Raw genomic sequence first — 19,550 nt, 5'->3', positions numbered from 1 at the left:
TCAAAGCTATGGTTTCTCCAGTAGCAATTTATGGAAGTGAGAGCTGGACCATAAAGAAGGCTGACCGTTGAAGAACTGATGCTTTTGAATTATGGTGCTGGAGGAGGTTCTTGAGGGTCCCCTGGACTGCAAGAACAAACCTATCCGTTTTGAAGGAAATCAACCTCGAGTGCTCACTGGAAGGACGGATCCTGAAGCTGAGGCTCCAATACTTTGGCCATCTCATGAGAAGAAAAGACTCCCTGGAAAAGACCCTGATGCTAGGAAAGTGTGAAGGCAAGAGGAGAAGGGGACGACAGAGGACAAGATGGTTGGACAGGGTCACTGAAGCTACCACCGTGAATTTGACCCAACTCCGGGAGGCAGTGGAAGACAGGAGGGCCTGGCGTGTTTTAATCCATGGGGTCACAAAGAGTTGGATACAATTTAACAACTAAACAACAACAACAACAACAACAACAACAACAAATAAATAAATAAATAATATAATATAATATAATATAATATAATATAATATAATATAATATAATATAATATAATATAATATAATATAATATAATATAATATAATTGATTACCCAGCTGGCTCATTTTCAAACAAAATAATTTTAAAGGCCTAAATTATTCACCAGGGTTTTACAAGGCTAGCTTCCTTTGGAGGAAGAGACTCTAGAATTTTAAGCACTTTTCCACAAAGCTCTTCGACATCACGCACAAAGTGGAAGAGCACCTCATCCCGTGTTGTCCCGTCAATTCAGGATTTTTCTAGGTAGAGAATTCAAAGAAGTGGTTTACCCTTCTCTTCTTCTGGGGGTTGCCCTGGCACTGGTCAGCTTGCCCAAGGCCACTCTGAAGGAGCAGTAGACCCCAAGGAGAAAGGACAGAGTGAGCCATCCGTCCCCTCAGCTAGAGATGTCTCAGTGGGCGAGAGAGATAGAAGTAGGGAAGGCAATGGAAAGTGAGGAGTTGAATGTGGAGGAAGGGAAAAGAAAGGAATCAAAGGGGAAAGAGGAGAAGATTGAAATCTGTCTAGTGGAAGAGAGAGAGAGAGCGGAAGAAGGGCAGGACGAGTTAATTTTGCCCGTGTGGGAGGATGAGATAGAGGAGCAAAGTGGGAGGAGACCCTTCAGTGTACCAAGGAGGGAGGAAATGAGAGGTGATAAAAGAGAATACGAATATGATAGAATGCACAAGTTGTTGGAGGACTTCCCTAATTTCAAGGTAGGAGGGTTGTGACCAGACCCGGACGAGTCTAAAGAAAAAGGGACATCGGCAGAAGCTCTAGAATGGACGGCCGTGGTCTATCCACGGGGACAAGGTCACTTGAGGAAGGTGATTCGGCCGGACCCTTCCTTCAATCATCCACCCCCAGAGGGGGATTGGGCCAGACACCCATGCTGTGGGACAATAGGCGCAGTCCGGAGTGCTCCACTGAGGAAGCCCAGATCGGGAACGTTTTGGGCCGTTGGGATTCCTAGTCCAAATCCGAAAGGAACATTAAGATTACAACAGTAGAATGATGGATCTATCTTTCTCGTCTAAAAAAATCTCAAGAAGAATAGAGTGAGTGCCCCAACCTTTCAGGTCTGGAGATAACTTCGAGGTGTTCTCTCTCATCTACATAACAGTTCTTTGTACCTTTGTAGTGCTGATATAGGGAAAGGAAATAATAAACTCTTCCGTTTCCACTGAGGTAGTCTTGGGAAGGAAGGAAGGAAGGCACATTTTAAGCTTGTTTTTATATTGTTTTTAGCTTTAAATCTTGTCTAAATGACGATGTATGCCACCTTGAGTCCATTTTAAGGAGAAACGTGGGAAATAGACAGACAGACAGACAGACAGACAGACAGACAGACAGACAGACAGACAGACAGACAGATAGATAGATAGATAGATAAGAAAGACAATGCCATTGTCTTGTTATTTCCCTTGTTTCCCTCACAGTTCTTCTGTTCCTTTTTTGGGGTCCAGCAAATGAACCATTTGGCTGGGAATAACACAAGCACACCAAACAGAGGTCAAGGAAACTGGCTTTTCAAAAGCCACGACTCTTTTTCTTTCCCACACGGTTCAAAAGATATGGGGAAGTTACACAAAGGCAAGCCAGCAACGGCTTTTTCACATGCCCGAGATGGTGGCTCAGGCATTTCTTTTTTTTTTTTTTAATTTTATTTTTAAAACTATTGGGTGATGGGGAAGGAATACAAAAGGCAAAGGGCAGTGGGGGGGGGATGGAACAAGGGTTTTGAGAATAAGAAGATATCAAATGCATAATCATTCAATCTTACATATCAAGTATATACACATCTAATCTATTCATGTTCCAATAAAGATTCATCTTTCTTCTTTGTGGGGAAATTGTATGCCTTTAAAATGTATATATCTATGGCAGTAGCAAATGTATATTATAAATGTATATAAATGTATATATCTGTATGCTAGTAGCAGACATCATGCCCTAGCTGCAAGACACGTACATAACTGCTAACTTCCAGTAATGGATAAATCATTGACCTGCTGTCTATTGTCTCTGGATAATGTAGTTAAAGTGTTCGTGTATTCAGGAACTTGTCTGTGTATTTGAAGTTAGCTGTGTCTGTTTACTATTAACTGTCTGTTTACCAGCCTGTCTGTTTACCAACTACTCTGTTTACTGATGCCTGTGTATTCAAGGAAATTAGCTGTCTCTAACTCTGGTTATTCTGTTGTGTATTCAAGAAATTAGTTACCTCTGTATTGATTAACTTGTTCAAAGGTAGGGGATACAATAAACTGAGGGGAGGCCGGATCGAGAGAAAAAAAGAACTCCCACTGAACAGGTGCCTCACGGCAGGCTGTTCTGTATTCATCCGGATCCCATCCTGAAAACCACACTCTGAGTGTCTCGTGTCTCTTTTCCTTTCTCCTTGCTGGTTGAGGAGAAAGATCCCTGCCCTGAGGCTTCATCTGCAAGATCCCTACTTCCTCTCATCTTGCAGATCCCGACAAAATGGTGCCCTCTCTGAGGTAATTCACCTCTCTGAGGTCCATTCTTGAAGACCACCTACTCATCACGCCCGGTGTGGAAGGGCTACAGCGCGCGCATGCATCCTCTGGATCCCGATGAGTAGGACTGAGGTCAACTTTCGACAATTCGCACTCATCTCACCTGGCACAGGCCCCAAGACGCGTCAATCATCCGCAAGGATCCCTCGGGTGAGTGGAATTTGTCAAGTAAGACACCTAGAACCTACACTTTTAGCAACATGGGAACTTCGTTATCAAGTCTTCAGGAACAATTTGTAGTGTGTACTTGCCTCCAAGACACACGTAACATCTTTTTCGATCCAGAATTCGAGGCTAATCTAGTCAAACAACTCCCTCAAATTCTGCCTCCCCTCCCTTCAGCCTCTTTGGCTTCCCTGCTGCACCCTTCGTCTCATTCTGACCAGCCTGATGAATTAACAGCACTGCCACCTCAAGCAACTGAGATTGATAACCATCCTTCAATGGATACAACAGGTGCTTGTGCAGAAACTGGTGTCATTTCTGCCCCTCCTGTCATTGAGGGAGCAGCAGAAGCACAGAGAGATGTGCCAGCTGTTTCTGCTAGTTGTGAATTGTTCCCAGCTCAAGGCATCCACAAACTGCAAAGCAGTAACCAGGACAATGGGATGGACTCTTTATCTGCCCCATGGCTTAACGACTGCAAGGCCTTGATAGAAGATTCCTTTTCACCAGCAAAAGGACTCATTTGCCTTCAAGAATGGCAGGATTTAGCATTTAAGCGTGCAGAAATTAATGCTGGTGCATCCCCTGATGGTCCTCTAATGTTTATGGGAGGAGCTGCATTTGCTACTGCTGTTCAGCAAAGCTTCATGACAACAGCTTTAACTCAAGCAGCAGAAGTATCTATAAACGCATTCCAATCAGCAAATCAAACTGCATGCCTGACTCCCTTCCTTGCTGGTCTGAAAGAAGCAGCAGCTACCTCAGTATCTCCGCCTGTTCAGCCAAAGTTGCATGATATCTCATGGAATTGGGACCCAGGCCCAGATTTCTTTGATATCATGGACTGGGGGTACAAAAGCAGCTTTACAAGCATTAGATGCATCATATAAGGAAGGGGAGGAAGAAGAGAATCTAAGGGGGGTAACTGTTACACACCAACATGAAGCTTGTTTTGAACTGCTTTTTCCATGTGCTAATCCTGTTTGCATGAAAAGTCCTACTCAGCTGGACATGGCAGTTATACAGATCACCAAAGAATGCCTCCCACCTGGCCAGTAGAGAGACTAATGCTGCATATTGGGGTGGGAGGAGGCGAACCAGAAAGTTTTCCCCCATCACCTTCCAATTTGGAGAAAGCATTGTTTACACTCAAGCCATTTGTAAGGATCCAAATGATGTCCTGCACACTCTAGGTTCCATGTTCTTAGAACTACAAATCCTATCACACCTTGCATTGCTGAGTTTCCTGAGCAGCTGAGCATATGGGACTTCATACAAGCCTGCATTCCTGTCTCTGCCTTCCAGGAGTAACAGTGTCACATCCCTGAGAAAATGTTTGTTGCAAATGCTGTAAATTGTCAAAAATGTTTTTTTTTCTTTCTGCAGGATAAAAGTGCATGACATGTGTTTCCTCTGTTAGCCAGATCTTAAAGGATAATGGATATTGAATTTTAGAGAAGCAATTCTTAGTTTTATGCTCAGAATTAACTGCAGTTTTAGCCTTTGAGCTTTTCTCTAATGCTGAATTTAATTTTGTTGTAGACACTGTATGTTTATTCTTTTACATGTCACAGTTTTCCTTGAAAATTATTTTCTAATGTAATATGAAAACTTTGTCTGTTTATCCCTGAGACAGAGAAGCATATTATTCCCTACAAGTAGGCCCCACAGTAGGCAATTTTGTACACTGTGATGCTAATCCATCTGGCATGCTTGTAAAACATATTTTCAGTCCAGGGGAAATTTAAGGGCACTAGCAGGCAACTTTTTAATTCAGTCAGTTGTACAGTTTAAGAACTTTGCCCCAGAGCAAGGCAGATGCATACCAGCATCATTCTTTACTACTCATCCCTCAAAATAAGTTGCTGTTCTTTTGCCAAGCTCTATATGTATCTCTCCAGTCAAGTATCATACAAGAAATTCATGGTGTGTGTGTCTTCAGTGGGGAAGTTGTCTGTGTCACATATTTCTATGCAAAAGTTCTGTATACCTTAAAGTTTTTTGCTTTTGCCTCTTAGCAGTATGTTGTGCTTATATATTTGAATAATATGTTTTCAATATGCTTTCTTTTCCTGAAAATTGTTATTACTCTTGTTATGCAATCTTATTGTAATTGTAATTTTAGTTATCCAATATTGTGTTTTCTTTAATCTACACTGTAATGTTGATGTCATCAGAATATGCCATCTAATTCTCTTGCAAGATTCCAGGTTTCATTCCATCTGAACAATGTTTTAAAGTTGTAAAGAAAGAGTTTTGCCTCTCAGTGCAACAAAGAAGCAGGTTTGGCTATTTGAACGCTTATTGCAGTGGCCTGGAACATGCTATTCCGCCCTCTCATACCTGCACCGGAACCCCCTGGATTTAGAATTTTCAGGAGTTTACAACAGCCATTGTCTTCAACAAAATAAATAAAAAACGGTTGGGATGTGGGGAAATTGTATGCCTTTAAAATGTATATATCTATGGCAGTAGCAAATGTATATTATAAATGTATATAAATGTATATATCTGTATGCTAGTAGCAGACATCATGCCCTAGCTGCAAGACACGTACATAACTGCTAACTTCCAGTAATGGATAAATCATTGACCTGCTGTCTATTGTCTCTGGATAATGTAGTTAAAGTGTTCGTGTATTCAGGAACTTGTCTGTGTATTTGAAGTTAGCTGTGTCTGTTTACTATTAACTGTCTGTTTACCAGCCTGTCTGTTTACCAACTACTCTGTTTACTGATGCCTGTGTATTCAAGGAAATTAGCTGTCTCTAACTCTGGTTATTCTGTTGTGTATTCAAGAAATTAGTTACCTCTGTATTGATTAACTTGTTCAAAGGTAGGGGATACAATAAACTGAGGGGAGGCCGGATCGAGAGAAAAAAAGAACTCCCACTGAACAGGTGCCTCACGGCAGGCTGTTCTGTATTCATCCGGATCCCATCCTGAAAACCACACTCTGAGTGTCTCGTGTCTCTTTTCCTTTCTCCTTGCTGGTTGAGGAGAAAGATCCCTGCCCTGAGGCTTCATCTGCAAGATCCCTACTTCCTCTCATCTTGCAGATCCCGACACTTCTTCTTTTCCTTCTTCTTCTTCTTCTTTTGACTATTTTGTCTATATATTAACCTCTTTAGCTTTCGGCTTATACATGTAATACAGCTTAAATCTATGTTATTCCCACAGCATCAGAACACCAGGGCCATTTGTGAAATATATCCCCTCTTTTACCCTCCTTTTTTCTTGAGAATGCACTCAGCAGACCCAAAATAATATAAATCCTGCTCTCTCCTCCCCTTTCCTCCCTGTACTTGTTTTGTTTCTGCGACTCTTTTTCCTTCCATATTTTAAAAGGGGAAACAATATCATTCAAAGTTTGCTTTTCAGCCTCAATCGCTGAGGCTCAGGCATTTCTCAAGGTGTTCTGGGAAGACGAGACCTGCTGAGGAGTTGCAAAAAACGTTCGCTGCCTATTGAAAGCCGGCTTTTTGGCCAAGCGGTATTTCCGCAAATGTGGTAGCCAAGAGGCTCGCCTCGTCGAGAATTAGAACGGGAAAGGAAGTTTCTGGTTTTGCATCCAAAAGAGGCCAGCCTTTGGAGCATGAAAAAAAAAGCAGAGGAATTTTCTGTGTGTTCTAAGCCCAGTCCTTGGAAAAGTTGCTTTTCCTGGCTGGCTAGGGGATTCTGCGAACCATCGTCCAAAAATAGAACTTCCCAAGCACCCCCTAACCCTGACCAAAGGGCAAACAGCCAGAGGACTGCAATGTAGGTAGCAACCTGAGTCGTTATGGGATAAACCAATGGCCATAGGATCAGGCAGAACCAAAAGACGAGCCGAGGATCAGAATTGAAGGACATCAACAAGACCATGACTTAAGATGGACATCATACTCAAGTAAGGTTTCACTGGCACAGGAAGACTTCTTGCCTTCATTCGCATCTGGGGCAACCCAACTGGTGGAGAAACTTTGCCCGGGACGTTTTACACTTCATTGCTTCACCACAGGGGGGAACTCAAGGCGGCCCCAGTGACCCCCGACAGAGTCAGGCCGATTTTCACAGGGGCCACCGCCTCGTTCCAGGGCAAGCGAATTCTACAACCCCCAAGTGTTCTGGGGCCCGATCAGTTGCAAGCAGATGGTGTACTGACCTTCCCCCAGGGAAGGACAGATTGGAAAAGAGGCCGAGGAAAAGCTGTGACCCACTGCAAGAAGGAGGCAGGGGGGTTTTGAGCAGGTGGGGTGCCCCAAAGAGAAATAATCAGGAAGAACAGGAAAGGTGGTGTGTGTGGAAAGAGGGTTTTCTCTCTGCGTGTGAGAGAGAGAGACAGAGAGACAGAAGCCTTTCTGGGTATTACTTCAGTTGTCAGAAAGAGTTATATCTACTACCCCATTAAACTGATTTGTTAAGGCACTTACTTTAAGACGGGGAAAAGCTTAACACTGTCAGACCACCTTTTTTTCCTTCTTCTTCATTTCTTCTGTATTTATGAATCCTAATAAATTGCTAGAGTTTTCACAGTTAAAGCATCAGGAGAAGGAAAGGCCCTTTTAAGAAGCTAAAGGCTGTCTGTTTTAGAGCATAAACCTAACTAGCCTGCCTCAATTCCTGTTCGAGAAATTAACCTGCTTTTGTCTTCTAATTAGACGACGGAGGGGTGGGGAGGAATAGCAGGGTGTTGTTTCTCAAGCCTGACGGTCTGAGAGATCTGTGTACTCTCAGAGATAATGTCATAAGAACAGGAATTGGCGTGAATGGATCCTTCACTGCATTCGTGGATCAAAAATGTTCATGCTTTATTATTCTGTTGCAGCATTACATAGTTGCTAAGGGGGAAACCTAAGGAAAACCCCACAAACCTACTCTTAACATTTTCTTTCCTTTGTTTAGCTCCTGAATTTCCAGGCGACCAACATTATGTCAGTGCCTGGCTGGGAACTAGATTGACTGAAAGGCCACAATAGAGGCAAGTTCACAGCGTGGAATGCGGTGTCCCAGAAAAGGATCCGAGCAGAACCTGTTCCGAAAGACTCCATCCCTTTAGAGGATGGGGAGAGTCGAGGGCCCACTAGTATTCCTCTAATCACCTCCCTCTATTACCACCTCCATACAAGAACTGGAGCTTGTTCATGACTTTGTGTACCTAGATGTCGAGCTGGATAAACGCATTGGCAAAGCAGCTACCACGTTCTCTAGACTCACAAAGAGAGTATGGCTCAATAAGAAGCTGACAACACATACTGAGATCCAGGTCTCTAGAGCCTGTGTCCTGAGCACACTCCTGTCCTGCAGTGAGTTCTGGACCCTTTGTGCATGGCCGGAGAGGAAGCTGAACACCTTCCATATGCGTTGCCTCTGATGGATTTTTGGTATCACCTGGCAGGACAAAGTCCCAAACAGAGTAGTCCTAGAACGAGCTGGAATTTTTAGCATGTATACATTACTGAAACAGCGACGTCTACGTTGGCTTGGGCATGTTGTGAGAATGGCTGATGATCAGATTCCAAAAGATCTCCTGTATGGAGAACTAGTGCAGGGAAATCACCCTAGAGGGAGACCACAGCTGCGATACAAGGACATCTGCAAGCGGGAGCTGAAGGCCTTAGGAATGGACCTCAACAGATGGGAAACCTTGACCTCTGAGCGTTCAGCCTGGAGACAGGTGGTGCATCATGGCCTCTCCCAATTTGAAGAGATCCTTGTCCAGCAGGCCGAGGCGAAGAGGCAGTCCCGAAACCAGCCAAACCAGGGAGCTGGACAGGGGACAGATTGTGTTTGTCCTCATTGTGGAGGAGACTGTCACGCTCAAATTGGCCTCCTCAGCCACACTAGACGCTGTTCCAAGTCCTCCATACAGAGCACATTACCATAGTCTCTCGAGACTGAAGAATGCCTAATCTAAATCTAAAATCTAGTGAAAAAGGCATTGTGGTTCTACTTTGATATTGCTTTGTTAATGCACCAATTGGTTTACTCAGCCTAATTTTGTGGCATGGGGGCAAAATTTATCTTTAGAAGTACATTTTCAACACAGGGGACGTTTTCTGCTTTCTTTGGTTATGCTCTGGAACTAGAAATGACCACAAACTGCCTGTTTGGTGGTTCGGACTGGTTGCTTTGTTTATTTTCCGGCCAAGCAGGGCTTCAGCATTTTCCAGCCCACCTCCTCTGGTGGGCACCTATTCAGAGGGAGTATCCAGAGGAGGTGGGGCAGGGAAGCTGGTGCACCGCCTCTAAGGGAGTGCCCACCAGAGGAGGCAAGGCGGAAGCCTCGAACATCTGTTCGGCTGAAAAACAAACCAGCATGAACCACCGAACTGGAGGTTCAAGCCCATCTCTGCTCTGGCAGAAAGCCCATGGACTGAGTGATGCCCTCAGGGGCCTTCTGTATCATTCACTTGTTGTTGTTCTTTAGTCATTTAGTCGTGTCCGACTCTTTGTGACCCCATGGACCAGAGCACACCAGGCCCTCCTGTCTTCTACGGCCTCCCGGAGTTGGGTCAAATTCATGTTGGTCGCTTAGATCAATGGTCCCCAACGTTGGGCCTCCAGATGTTCCTGGACTACAACTCCCAGAAGCCTTCACCACCCCCTCTGCTGGCTAGGATTTCTGGGAGTTGAAGTCCAAGAACATCTGGAGGCCCAAGGTTGGGGATCACTGGCTTAGATGACCTTCTCCAGCCATCTCGTCCTCTGTCGTCCCCTTCTCCTCTTGCCTTCACACTTTCCCAACATCAGGGTGTTTTCCAGGGAGTCTTCTCTTCTCATGAGATGGCCAAAGTATTGGAGCCTCAGCTTCAGGATCTGTCCTTCCAGTGAGCACTCAGGGTTGATTTCCTTCAAAATGGACAGGTTTGTTCTCCTTGCAGTCCAGGGGACTCTCAAGAGCCTCCTCCAGCACCACAGTTCAAAGGCATCAATTCTTCAGCCATCAGCCTTCTTTATGGTCCAGCTCTGTAGGCGGCCAAATGTCCACGGATGGGACCTTCAACACCAAATTCTCTGATTCCCTCCCCCTGGCAATGCTGTTGCCACCATGGCACCAAGAATGTCAGCAGGCTATAATCAGCTAAAAGTGCTTAGGATCTTCTCAAAATCTGAGGCTACTGATTCTATAACAGGTACATCTTGTGGACCCCCTGAACCGATATGACACAGCCTCGAAATTGTCCACTTCCAAGCTATGCTGAGGCAATGTAAGCAGAATGGGTTTCTTGAAAGGGGCAAAGAAGGAGAGAGAAGCTTTTCATTTAGCCAGGATAAATCCCTTTTGCAACAGCTGGCTGGACCCTTTGAACCAAAGCCACCCACCCACTGTGTACGGTTATTGGCTCCTTTCGTTTTCTTTGCCTCCAGTAGTGGAGAAAAGTAGATCCCACATCGAAGCAGCTTGGGATGTTATTACGGTTATTTCTACAGCAGGGACGGCGAGTTTCTGTTTTGTTACTGATGTCGTTCCTGTTGGGGGTTTTATGCAATTTATCCGCAGTCAAAGAGGCAGCCTAGAGAAATGCAGGAAGAATGTGCATGCCAGCATCGAGTCACGGAGCGGGTCAATGAGAAGTCCGTTATTTTCTTTATCGTCTACCCAGCTGGCACCAAAAATATGATGGAACTGGATTTGACAAATAATGCCCCACCCTTATTGGGCTGGAGAACCAGGAGCAGATCTGGGGAGAACCAGAGAAGGGGGTGTATCTGGCAGGACATGGGTGGAACGTTCTTGGACCTGCAGGTCTTGAATTCTCTAAGAATAGGTGGCCCATATGCTAAGGGAGCAGAGAAGAGCAGTCTATGGCTACAGGAATAACAGCTCCAGAAATTCATAACTGGGTAAAAATAGAAAATTCAGGTTATTGCTTTGGGAAATCTGCCCTAGAGACCTCCAGAGAGCTTGATTCTAGGTCTTCTCCAAAGAAATGCAAATCTTCCTTTCTCTAGCTAAGAGAAGGGAGAGGCAAGAAGTGTTCCGTGGCCAAAGCTTTCCATGTGGCAGGCCTTCAATGGCTCAGCTTTTTCCTCTGGTTCGACCCCGTATGTTTCATCTTGGTCCATGTGTTTATCCTCATCAGTGCTGGACCACAGTCCAAAATGGAACAAAAATGGAACAAAAACGGCCGGTTACGGGATTAATCGGTTTTCAATGCATTGTAGGTCAATGGAGACTCGACCTACAGACTTTTCGACCTGCAGCCACCATTCCAATATGGATTAATTCCGTAAGGAGAGGGTCCACTGTACAGCAATTTTTCTGGAACGGATTATCCTTGTCAAGTGAGGCACCACTGTATATGATTTAGCCCTGTTTGGAGACAAATCCTTAAGAAAGATCCTGGCAGCCATTACAACTAACTCTCTGAAAGTTGTCCAACGTTGTGGCCACCGTTACATCCCAAGGAGCAAATACGAGAGCTTCACTTACTTCCTTTCAGCTGCCAATTGGTATATAATAATTGGTATATAATAATCCAGGTAGAGGACAATGAAAGCCGTTTTTTTTTCCCTTGCAGCAACAGACATGAGTGATCTCACCACCCTTTGGGGTAGACTTAATATGAGTGCAGAAGACATCCATTCATCCACTGATTAATCATCATCATCATGGCGGCATTATATATGCTAGATTTTCATCACTTTAAAATCGGGTTTAGATCATATGAACGCAAAGGGCGTGCTTATAGGATGCGATAGGTTACTCCTAGCGCATCAAAAACTAGTACTTGGGAACTCAGTGTCGGAAATTGTAGGCTGTATCTTTTTTAAAAATAAAAAGGTATCTCTTTTCTGCCCAAGGATAAGAGGAGAAGCCCAAATGGCTCGGAACAGCCCTGTCTATGGGCTTATTAATCAAGGCCTGCATTTTCTATTGTTGAGAGAGTGGGCTTATGCCTGTTAAATTTAATTGCAGCAGAAATATATCCACTAGCATTACCTGATTTATGATCAAGGGTGAAAAGATTCAGAATTTGCATTACAGATTATTTTTATGTTTTTTAAAAAAATTATGTAAATTCAAGAACACATTAAAGTCATCACTCTCGAGTCCTTTTGAAACAGCGGGAAGCACGTTTTATTTTAAAGTATGTTAGTGAAAGCACGGTAGGGTTTTTAACGTCACAGAATCACAAGGTCACTTTTAGCAAAATGTGAAACCTTCTTATATACATAATTTTTTTTCCTTTTCAGACATACATTTGTGCTTTCTGAATATTGCCACGTGATGTGTTTGGGGTGTCCCACTTTCTGATACAGCAGGACTCCCGTATCTTCAGGGGATCGGCTCCAAATTCCCTCGCAGGTACTGAAAAACATGGATTAGGGCAAACAGGATTATAACAGGGAATGCTACACATAGCATGGTCTTCAGTTCCCTCTAGTGGTCAGTTCTGATAATGACATAATATAAATACATTTTTTTTAGAACAGGGGTCCCCAACTCCCGGTCCGCAGCCCAGTACCAGACTGTGGCCTTGGCAGGACTGGGCCGTACAGACAGATCTCCCGCCCCGCTCCCTGCACGCCCCCCACATGCACACATGGATGGACGCACAGCCCCCACATGGATGCACAGATGCCCCGCCCACCCACGCACAGATGCATGCACACCCCGCCCGTGCACACACGGATGCCCCGTCCCTTCATGCATGGACACACACATGCCTTGGCCCCGCATGCATGGATGCCGCCCCCCCCATGCTGAACCAGTCTGCGGTTCGAAAAAGGTTGGGAACCACTGCTCTAGAACACTATACATTGGTGCCTCGCAAGACTAATGTAATTTGTTCCGCAGTAGCACTGTCTTGCGAAAAATTCATATTGCGAAAAGCGGTTTCCCATAGGAATGCATTGCAATGCATTCCTATGGGAACCTCGCAAGACAAATGAATTTTTTCGTCTTGCGAGGCATCGGTCTTGGGGGAAAAAAATCATCTTGCGAAGCACAGCCATAGAAGAAACCGTCTTGCGAGGCAACATAGCGATCGCAAAAACCATTCATCTTGCAAGGCACCACTGTACTTCTAGTGCCACGGCCTCTCGTGATCTAAATGCAACATATTTATAAGCAAACATGTCAACAACCACACTTTTTTATTTTGACTGGAGAGCTACACTGCAAAATGCAGAGAGGTCTAAATATTGAACCAGCTTGTCTAGCCAGGAGAGAGGATAGTCCCAGGATGTAAAAAAGGTATTCAAATTTTTATTCAAAAGTAAGAGCCCAATGCATTTCGGCTAATATATTTTCAGCCTTCTTCTATATTAGCTGAAACACGTTGGGCTCTTATCTTTGAATAAAAATACGGATACCTTTTTTGACATCCTGGGACTATCCTCTCTCCTAGTTAGGCAGCTTCAGTGGATCTACCAGTCCTTTTTGTTTCTGTTTGAATATTAAAACAGAGGGAGGTTTGTTTTAATTGGTCGAGCAGTTCAAGCAATGCAAATTTGTTAAGTTCGGATCAAAAGGCGAAACACATAACGCCCGCCCACTCCACACCACAGATCCCCCTTCCTCTATCTGCATCTCAATCCCATCCTGAACTCATGAATCTGGAAAGGAGCGATTCTGTTGTAATCTTAAAATTAGATTATCTACTGGCCTAGAGAGGGCAGAATGGTCCATGCTAGGGTTTTTCTACCACGCGCATCCTTTTGTAAGAATTTTGTTTGATACGGCATCTCAAGAAGTATCCTGCAGAGCTGGCTGATGTTGTTGTAAAGCATAGAAAGTAATTAGCTACAGTTATAGTTCACAGCTGCAAGTAGTTTGTTAATCGTCATCATTGTTTTTTATTTACATATGGCTTTTCCACCTGAGTTTCTCAAAGCGACTCATAAGAACATCAGTATATTATAATATTTTCTCTGAACAATATGCATTATCGGTCATTAATCAGTGAATGCTATCTGTGCTAGCGGAGTGGACCAATGCTGAGCTCATGGCTATTAAAGAGGTTAACTACCCTAAACAAATAGGTAATGATGTAAAAAACGAAAAACATAACAACAGAGCATATAAACATTGGAGGGAGCAGTGAAGGAGTTTCTAAGCCACATGAAGAAGGATATTTGTGCAAGGGTGCAGAGAGATCAGACGTTTATTGCTTCTGAAACCCCTTTCAGTGATAGTGCTGGAGACAAAGCCCCTAAACATATTTAAGGAACCCTCTAAAGCAGCCTTCTATGGATGGATGTTTGCTTAGGCATTGTGGAGAAGCCATGGGCGTCTGCTTCTCTCTAGTTGGAAGGGGGGGTTCAAAGTAAAGAGGAGGAAGTACACCTAAGAGTAGCAGTGCAAAGCTAGATCTAGAAAAGATGAACAGGGGTGGGTCGGAGGGACGTACATGAGACACTCCATGTGTTGGTATTCTTGTTTCTGCTGCAACATAATCCTTCTGTCTGTCGCATTCCTGTGCATTCTGATGCTATGAGATCAGGCCTGCGTGGAGTCTGGCCAACCCATGTCTACCAGACGGCCATCAGAATTCCACTTGCCATTCAGATAAATTCAGACGTCTGGAGGTTGCTAGACAGGTTTTCCAGAATAAATACGAGTCCCAAAGTTGGTTATCCTATAGATATATAGCCATAGGAGGGAGAGCATGAGCTGAATGGGAACATTTTTGCACGGGTGTAGATAGAACCTGAGATACATTTTTGCAAGGGTGTAGATAGAACCTGAGATACCCAATCTGGTGTCGTGAGTAAGGTCTAGGACTCAGGAGGACTGGGTTCGAATTCCTGCTCAATCATGAAACTCCATTAGGGGTTGTGGTGAGGACCCTAACAGGACATGAACAGCTGGATAGCTCTGGGGTTTAGGCACCTGGTTTGCAGAACCAGAGGCTGGGGGTTCGATTCCCCCACTGGGCCTCCTCGAGAGGAGCTGAACTCGATGATCCAGAGGGTCCCTTCCAGCTATGCAGTTCAGAAATGATTATTCGGATTCTTTTATGGGGCAGAGGGAAGAGAGAGAGAGAGAGAGAGAAGACACACAGACACACACAGAGAGAGAAACAGTAGGAAAGAAACTGAGTATTGCAATGGATTGAGCAGCTCCACTAATTGCTTGCTTTGGTTAATTTGTTCCCAGACAAGATAAATTGCTCATTGAGTTGGTCTGGGTTGCCACATCTTCCTGACAAGACAAAAAAAAAAAAAAGCAAAACGCACACACACAAAATAAATGACACTAGAAAGGGGAGAAAAAAGCCTCCCGTCATATCGATCATGTCAAGAGAGAAAGCTCCAGTTTTGTGTGCCCATGTGTGTGTGTGTGCATGCGTGCATGTGCCAGAGCTGACAGGAACGGTGCTGATTTAGAGACTGCCCCTCTTTGGCCAGCTTGCATTGCCCAAAACTGAGGTACTGTTCTGGGGGGGGGCGCATGGCCCTGCTTCGCTGCACACTTAGCTAACACGGAGCGACGGGAAGCATTTCAGGTCCCACACGGTTGGCTCTTCACGATTGTTCTGGGGATCCAGGCGGCAGAAGGAACGGCATTGGGCACGGTTGAGAGGCTGAAGAACAGAGGTCAGAAAGAAGGACGGGATGATTTTCTGGGGAAGGGGTATTCGAGGAAGGAAGCCTAGAGACAGCACACGGACAGGACATCAGAAGAGAACATCTGACCTTGGTTGACCATGACCACACTCTTCTCTTGAGGGACAGAAGGCTCCCCATGAGAGGATCATCCCTCGTCCATAAGGCAGGAATGGGGCAACGGCAGATTTTGGGTCTGGACAGCAACGTGTTCAATGGGCATGTAACAAGTTGCTGTCCACACCCAGAATCTGCTGCCTGAGGCAGTTGGCCTGTCCCGTCTAACGGTAGGGACAACCAGCTAGAAATAATATATATTCCTTCTAGGAGTGATGAGAAAATACTTGGACCATCTTTTGCCTAGCGAGTCAAACTATTCTACCTGACGTTGGGCACTAGGGTAGACTTTGACGTGACTCCATAGCCAGCGTTTCCTCTTCTGCCTCAGGGGAGCAAAACATCTTAAGTGGGTTGTGAGGGGGGGAAAAGGAAGGTGATGTCTCACTCCCGTGTTCTCCCTGTTTGCTCAGAAGTACAATCTTATCACACTCAGCGCAGGTGCTGCAAGATCTGTGGGGACTGGCCAGCCTCCTCAGTCTGTTCTTCTATCGCAGACAAAACGTCCTCCTCCCCTCAGATTCTCAGCTCATTGGATCAATAAATAGGTCAGACAAACAAATGCTGGTCTAGCCAGCAGCCATATTCCTCTCCCATCTTTAGGCAGAATTCAAAAAGTTTTGTTCAAAGTACCCCATGGATATGTTTACATACCCATATGACCCCTTTTTTTCCTTTTTAAAAACTGAAATGTTTTTTAATGGGGGGAAAAAGGGAGGTTCTTGCACAAAAGCTCAAAACAGTGAGATACACCTTTATTGAACCACTAAAATATTAAAAATTTGTAAGTTTTTAATATTTTAGTGTCCAGTGGAGGTATTGTCCATCCTTCATTTTAGATTTAAAAACAAAATGAAACGAAATAAATAAAAAACAGCACAAAGTGCATAAGGAGGACCATACTGGGTTCAGAGATTGGGACACACATGACATGACGTCACAGGTACTGGTCAATCAGCACCACCCAGCACTGACTCCCCTTGCCATCTTTCTCCTCACCTTGTCCATAAATAGCTAGGCTGGAAAGGAAAAAAAAATCTCTGTGTGCCTCAGTATGGAAAGGCTTTTTTACTACCCCACCCAGCTTGGCCATTCATGTGCCTCTTCTTTAAATATAGACTGAACTCCAGTCAGATATTGTCATGTCGTAACACCTGTGGTCAAGCTGAGTTTTGCTATAACTACTAAGTTTATGATAGTACCACGGACATGCTAGCTGGATAACTCTGTCAGTTGGAGGTTCAAGGCTTCGGAACTCAATTCCTACTGTTCTTGGTAAGAGAGAGCCAGCTTGTGTGGCCTCAAGCAAACTATGAGGTCCCAGAGCGCTCCCAGAAGGAGGAAATGGTAAGCCACTTCTAAGTAGTTATACCTAAAACACACTGAACATGATTGCCATAAAACAGAATCAAACTGATGGCATATACACTGTAATTATAATTGTCATTATTATGACCATGGACACTGTTATTGGCCAGTGAGAAGGAAACAGACAATAGAAAGGATCTCTTGATTCTGACGGAGTGGGGGTGGGGAGCCATTTATGCAGTTAAAACCGTAGATATTGGCCTGATTATTTATTTATTTTTCTTCCCTAGATTTTAAAATAAGCGTGACCCTGCTTTTCCCAACAAAAGATGTGCAAAACCTCTGCCAGTGCAGAACGCCCAAATCGAGTGCACGCTACATTAATTTTATTTTCCTCCTTTCCTTCTGATTAAACTGCCCACTAGTCGTTCTTTGCCTCTGGGCTCCTGCTAGTACGACTCTGTCACTAATGGGAATGGAGTGTGCATGCACAAAGCTACAAGGGGGGGGGGAATCGTAGCGTGCCCACCGCCAATGTGAAAAGCCCATCTGCCTCTTTGAGCCTCCGTAGAGCGCATTGCCATCAACTCTTCATCGGCAAGGTAGGGTGCGTTCCACTTTAAATTCAGATTCCTCTAATGTTTAACAGCAGTCACTTCTGGGTCTCCTTCCAGATCTGTTAGTGTAGAATAATTGTAGAATGGCAGAGCTGGAAGGGACCCCCGGGATATCAAGTCCAACCCCTGTCAAGAAGGCACAGTGGGGAATCGAACTCCCAACGTTTGGGTCCCCAGGCAGAGACCTAAACCATTGAGCTATCCCCCAGTTAGTCTTTTAACCGTTTAGAAACTAAGGATATGGGGTGTGGGACATGGTGGTGCTGTGGGTTAAACCGCAGAAGCCTCTGTGCTGCAAGGTGGGAAGATCAGCCGTCATAAGATCGAATCCACGCGACGGAGGGAGCCCCCATCGCTTGCCCCAGCTCCCGCTAACCTAGCCGTTCGAAAGCATGTAAAATTGTGAGTAAATAAATAGGGACCACCACGGTGGGAAGGTCATGGTGTTCCATGTCTAGCCGCACTAGCCACGTGACCACGGAAACTGTCTATGGACAAATGCTGGCTCTACGGCTTGGAAACGGGCATAAGCACCGTGCCCTTGAGTCGGACACGACTGGACTAAATGTCAAGGAAAACCTTTAGCTTTACCTTAAACTAAGGATAAAGGGTGTTATGGTTGTTGTACACCTCATAGATCTCCCCAGTCCACCCCTACCTCTCTGGAAATCTCAAATGTCATGCTCACATAGCTGATCGGCATCTTTACCAAAACAATGAAATCTAGTACTACATATTCAAGGTAGTCCAACATTAGAAGAGTGGGTTACTTTGATGCTAAAGATGTCAGATTGTCACAGCCCAAACCTTTGGCACTTGGTGTGCTTTGCAATTTGGCTTGCTTTGTTTTGTAATTGGTTACTTGGATCAACTTTCCTTGAAAGGAAGATGGCGCAGGCACCAAGGTCTGCCGGAGACATGTCTCTCCACCACAGATAGATTTCGGCTTCTTGTAGCAAGCTACCTCCGCTGTGCAGCTTCACCCTGAATCGGGAGTGGACAAAGAACGCCACCCGGTTGATGTTGGCCTGCAGCTCCAGGCATTCCTCATCCTCAGCTACTCTGGCTAGGACTGATGGGGATGACAGTCCAACAATACCTGAGAAGATGCCCTTTTCGGAACAGAGAAGCCAACTCTGGTACCAGGGATGTTGGCCACGTCTTTGGGTCCAAGTTCCAAGTCTTAGTCTCTATTAAAAGCAAGCTTCCCCCCCCCCCCAGAAAAAAAGGAAGGGGTCAGTGGGTTCCAAGTTATGAATTGAGTCTCACTGGGAGACAAGAAAAGTTGAGTCTCACCAGTGTGATTTGAGTCCAACTTGATGGTGAGTCCTTGAGTTCCCATCTCTGTGTGGTGCAAAAAGAACTTAACACGGGAAATCTTGAAAAGCACTAGCCATGGCTCTCCAGTCAACTTTCAGGGAAACACAGAAAGAGAGAGCAAAGCCCTCTTGTTCCAGGAAATGATCCCAGCACCTCAGTCCTGAGACCCGTTAGCTCCCCAGTGTGGCTGCTTTCCCCGTCTGCTTGGTGAAACCCAAGTCATGTGAAGCGTATGGTTCTCATCGCTGGCTATTCGATCAGGCACGGCTCCAAGAGGTCGTCCTTCAGTCAATGTCTGACTTGGCAAAACGCGTTTCAGAACTCTTGAACATTAAAAGCCTCCCATGCCGGAGAGGCAGATGCTAAGCATTAGCAGATACCAGAGTCCTGCCAAAATGCTATCTCGCATGAGAGTTCAAAGCTGGATGCTCAGCAGGGCACGA

The 19,550-nt window shown here is 44.9% G+C and overlaps 2 long non-coding RNA genes across 2 annotated transcripts; both read right to left on the bottom strand.

Annotated features, from left to right (window-relative positions):
- Window positions 1-2,145: 2,145 nt before the first annotated feature.
- On the bottom strand, window positions 2,146-6,594 carry LOC144583870 (uncharacterized). Its single transcript, XR_013537816.1, has 2 exons — window positions 6,276-6,594; window positions 2,146-2,337 (listed from the first exon to the last, which is right to left on the bottom strand). It is a non-coding gene; the product is annotated as an uncharacterized LOC144583870 (long non-coding RNA).
- A 5,654-nt stretch (window positions 6,595-12,248) lies between these two features.
- On the bottom strand, window positions 12,249-19,323 carry LOC144583738 (uncharacterized). The gene is made up of 2 exons (XR_013537653.1): window positions 19,084-19,323; window positions 12,249-12,503 (listed from the first exon to the last, which is right to left on the bottom strand). It is a non-coding gene; the product is annotated as an uncharacterized LOC144583738 (long non-coding RNA).
- Between the last annotated feature and the right edge of the window lie 227 nt (window positions 19,324-19,550).

This window comes from Pogona vitticeps, chromosome 6 (genome assembly GCF_051106095.1).
Source record: "Pogona vitticeps strain Pit_001003342236 chromosome 6, PviZW2.1, whole genome shotgun sequence".
Classification (NCBI taxonomy): domain Eukaryota; kingdom Metazoa; phylum Chordata; class Lepidosauria; order Squamata; family Agamidae; genus Pogona; species Pogona vitticeps.
The sequence above is the reverse complement of the archived record's forward strand: the minus strand, read 5'-3'. Positions and strand labels throughout refer to the sequence as shown.